This window comes from Tasmannia lanceolata, unplaced genomic scaffold (genome assembly GCF_043159265.1).
Source record: "Tasmannia lanceolata isolate RefF3 unplaced genomic scaffold, GAP_Taslan_0.1 ptg000101l, whole genome shotgun sequence".
NCBI lineage: Eukaryota > Viridiplantae > Streptophyta > Magnoliopsida > Canellales > Winteraceae > Tasmannia > Tasmannia lanceolata.
Window position 1 is genome coordinate 207,501 of NW_027518778.1, and position 5,000 is coordinate 212,500.

Genomic DNA, 5,000 nt, shown 5'->3' on the forward strand with positions numbered 1-5,000 from the left:
GACCACGGTTGCCAAGGTTAGGCACCGGAATGCTTGGCCTTGGCTTGCCAAAGCAGGGCATTGCTGGGTTGGGCTCCCTTGGCCTTCCGGGCGCCTTGGACGCTGTCTTGGGAAGACCATGGGCACAAGGCCATGGCATATGGTGAGGAATGGACCACGGTTGCCAAGGCTAGGCATATAGAGAGGAATCGCATTTTTGCCCGGATAGGCACCGGAATGCTTGGCCTTGGCTTGCCATAGCAGGGCATCGCTGGGTTGGGCTCCCTTGGCCTTCCGGGCGCCTTGGACGCTGTCTTGGGAAGACCATGGGCACAAGGCCATGGCATATAGTGAGGAATGGACCACGGTTGCCAAGGCTAGGCATATAGAGAGGAATGGACCACGGTTGCCAAGGTTGCGCAAGTTTTGGGCATTTTTTGCCCGGATATGCCCAAGTATGCCCCGATAGGCCCGTTACGCCCCGGTATGAACGCGTATGCCCGGATAGACTCGGTATGCCTTGGGATACATGTGTATGCCCCGATAGGCTTGGTACGCCCCGATATGCGCACGTGTGCCCCAGTAGGGCTCGGTATGCCCCGGTATGTACGCGTGTGCCCCGATAGGCCCGGTATGCCCCGATATGCACACGTGTGCCCCAATAGGGGTCGGTATGCCCCGGTAGGTACGCGTGTGCCCCGTAATGCACGTTTCGCTGATCTCCCCGCATGTCCCGCCCCTATATGTAATACTTACTTACTTACTTACTTTCTTTCTTGCTTGCTTGCAATGGTTGGGAGTGCCCGGCATGCCCCGCTGCAGAGACCAAGGGCGCAATGACTTGGCACCGCGGATGCCGGGACTCCGGCACTTCCCGTGGCACTGATGGTTGGTTCCAAAGACAAAAGGCCGTGCAAGGCCACCGCACCGCGGATGATTTTGCTCGTGCTGGCGCCTTTGTGTGGCCAAAGAACATGCGCGAATGCTCCTGTCGGAAGGGTTGGTGTCCTGGCCCCGTCGGGTGTCACGAATGCTCGGTTGCGAAGACCATGGGACCAAAGCCATGGCACGTCGGATGATGGCTCCAGCTGGCGCCCCGGCACTTTCTGTGGCATTGATGCTCGGTTTCAAAGACAAACGTGCGCAGGGCCAGGGGACCGCGGATGACTGCTCGTGCTGGCCTCGTTGGGCGGCATTGATGGTCGGTTGCAAAGAAAATGCGCGATTGCTCGTGTCGGGGACTGGCAAGCCAAGGCCAAGCGAGCCATGGAAACGCGAATGATGGCTCCAGCTGGCGCCCCGGCACTTTCTGTGGCATTGATGCTCGGTTTCAAAGACAAACGTGCGCAGGGCCAGGGGACCGCGGATGACTGCTCGTGCTGGCCCCGTTGGGCGGCATTGATGGTCGGTTGCAAAGAAAATGCGCGATTGCTCGTGTCGGGGCCTGGCAAGCCAAGGCCAAGCGAGCCATGGCAACGCGGATGATGGCTCCAGCTGGCGCCCCGGCACTTTCTGTGGCATTGATGCTCGGTTTCAAAGACAAACGTGCGCAGGGCCAGGGGACCGCGGATGACTGCTCGTGCTGGCCCCGTTGGGCGGCATTGATGGTGTGTTGCAGAGAGCATGTGCGATTGCAAGTGTCGGCCGGGTTTGGGTTCCCTTGGGCTTTCGGGCGCCTTGGACGCAGTCTTGCGAAGACCATGGGCACAAGGCCCCGTCCTGGCCCCTTGTTCGATTCGCTCTCGTCTTGCGCTTGCTTCCAAGGTCCTCCATGACCTTCCCCATGGCCTTGCTAGATCCCCCCCATGACGCATGACCTCTGTCCGTTGATTGGTTTTGAGTGCACACCATGCCCGGCTTGGCACCGTGTTGTCGCGTGAGTGGCATTTGGATCGTGCATGGTGGTGGGCTACCTGCCAATGCGCACAAGCCTTGCACACTAGCCTTGCGCACGAGCCTTGCACAAAAGCCTTGGACACAAGCCTTGCGCACAAGCCATGCATACAAGCCTTGCTCACAAGCCTTGGGCACTGGCCCATCGCACTAGCCTTGCACACAAGCCTTGCGAACTAGCCTTGGGCACGAGCCTTGCGCACTAGCCTTGGGCACTAGCCTTGCACACAACCCTTGGGCACTAGCCTTGCGCACCAGCCTTGCCCACAAGCCTTGCACAGCAGCCTTGCACACTAGCCTTGCATACAAGCCTTGCACACTAGCCTTGCACCCAGGCCTTGCTCACTAGCCTTGGGCACTAGCCTTGCGCACTAGCCTTGGGCACTAGCCTTGCACACAGACCTTGGGCACGCAGGCCTTGCACGCTAGGCATGCTTGGGCAAGCAGCTCCCGCAACAAGTCGGCGGGTGTAGGCATGGGTGGGCGCAGATCCCGCATCGTCTCGTCGCGTCTGGGCGCAAACCCGTCGCGTCTCGTTGCGTCTTCAGAAGTCGTCGCTAACAGCACCTTTGGTTGCCACTGGTGGTTAGGCGGGTTGGTTGCGCAAACCCTATAGGAGGGTGGCATGCTGCGGGGCGCTGGAATGCGCAGGTTTAGGGCGTTTTTGCCCGGATAGGCACTGGAATGTGCTGGTTTTGGGCGTTTTTGCCTGGACAGGCTAAGGAATGGGCATGCTTTGGGCGTTTTTGCCCGGATAGGCACTGGAATGGGCTGGTTTTGGGCGTTTTTGCCTGGATAGGCTAAGGAATGGGGCATGCTTTGGGCGTTTTTGCCCGGGCAGGCACTGGAATGCCTGGCCTTGGCTGGGCATTGCTGGGTTGGGCTCCCTTGGCCTTTCAGGCGCCTTGGATGCTGTCTTGTGAAGACCATGGGCACAAGGCCATGGCATATAGTGAGGAATGGACCACGGTTGCCAAGGTTGCGCAAGTTTTGGGCATTTTTTGCCCGGATATGCCCAAGTATGCCCCGATAGGCCCGTTACGCCCCGGTATGAACGCGTATGCCCGGATAGACTCGGTATGCCTTGGGATACATGCGAATGCCCCGATAGGCTTGGTACGCCCCGATATGCGCACGTGTGCCCCAGTAGGGCTCGGTATGCCCCGATATGTACGCGTGTGCCCTGATAGGCCCGGTATGCCCCGATATGCACACGTGTGCCCCAATAGGGGTCGGTATGCCCCGGTAGGTACGCGTGTGCCCCGTAGTGCACGTTTCGCAGAACTCCCCGCATGTCCCGCCCCTATATGTAATACTTACTTACTTACTTACTTTCTTTCTTGCTTGCTTGCAATGGTTGGGAGTGCCCGGCATGCCCCGCTGCAGAGACCAAGGGCGCAATGACTTGGCACCGCGGATGCCGGGACTCCGGCACTTCCCGTGGCACTGATGGTTGGTTCCAAAGACAAAAGGCCGTGCAAGGCCACCGCACCGCTGATGATTTTGCTCGTGCTGGCGCCGTTGTGTGGCCAAAGAACATGCGCGAATGCTCGTGTCGGAAGGGTTGGTGTCCTGGCCCCGTCGGGTGTCACGAATGCTCGGTTGCGAAGACCATGGGACCAAAGCCATGGCACGTCGGATGATGGCTCCAGCTGGCGCCCGGGCACTTTCTGTGGCATTGATGCTCGGTTTCAAAGACAAACGTGCGCAGGGCCAGGGGACCGCGGATGACTGCTCGTGCTGGCCTCGTTGGGCGGCATTGATGGTCGGTTGCAAAGAAAATGCGCGATTGCTCGTGTCGGGGACTGGCAAGCCAAGGCCAAGCGAGCCATGGCAACGCGGATGATGGCTCCAGCTGGCGCCCCGTCACTTTCTGTGGCATTGATGCTCGGTTTCAAAGACAAACGTGCGCAGGGCCAGGGGACCGCGGATGACTGCTCGTGCTGGCCTCGTTGGGCAGCATTGATGGTCGGTTGCAAAGAAAATGCGCGATTGCTCCTGTCGGGGACTGGCAAGCCAAGGCCAAGCGAGCCATGGCAACGCGGATGATGGCTCCAGCTGGCGCCCCGGCACTTTCTGTGGCATTGATGCTCGGTTTCAAAGACAAACGTGCGCAGGACCAGGGGACCGCGGATGACTGCTCGTGCTGGCCTCGTTGGGCGGCATTGATGGTCGGTTGCAAAGAAAATGCGCGATTGCTCGTGTCGGGGACTGGCAAGCCAAGGCCAAGCGAGCCATGGCAACGCGGATGATGGCTCCAGCTGGCGCCCCGGCACTTTCTGTGGCATTGATGCTCGGTTTCATAGACAAACGTGCGCAGGGCCAGGGGACTGCGGATGACTGCTCGTGCTGGCCCCGTTGGGCGGCATTGATGGTGTGTTGCAGAGAGCATGTGCGATTGCAAGTGTCGGCCGGGTTTGGGTTCCCTTGGGCTTTCGGGCGCCTTGGACGCAGTCTTGCGAAGACCATGGGCACAAGGCCCCGTCCTGGCCCCTTGTTCGATTCGCTCTCGTCTTGCGCTTGCTTCCAAGGTCCTCCATGACCTTCCCCATGGCCTTGCTAGATCCCCCCCATGACGCATGACCTCTGTCCGTTGATTGGTTTTGAGTGCACACCATGCCCGGCTTGGCACCGTGTTGTCGCTTGAGTGGCATTTGGATCGTGCATGGTGGTGGGCTACCTGCCAATGCGCACAAGCCTTGCACACTAGCCTTGCGCACGAGCCTTGCACAAAAGCCTTGGACACAAGCCTTGCGCACAAGCCATGCACACAAGCCTTGCACACAAGCCATGCATACAAGCCTTGCTCACAAGCCTTGGGCACTGGCCCATCGCACTAGCCTTGCACACAAGCCTTGCGCACTAGCCTTGGGCACGAGCCTTGCGCACTACCCTTGGGCACTAGCCTTGCACACAACCCTTGGGCACTAGCCTTGCGCACCAGCCTTGCCCACAAGCCTTGCACACCAGCCTTGCACACTAGCCTTGCATACAAGCCTTGCACACTAGCCTTGCACACAGGCCTTGCTCACTAGCCTTGGGCACTAGCCTTGCGCACTAGCCTTGGGCACTAGCCTTGCACACAGACCTTGGGCACTAGCCTTGCGCACTAGCCTTGCCCACGAGCC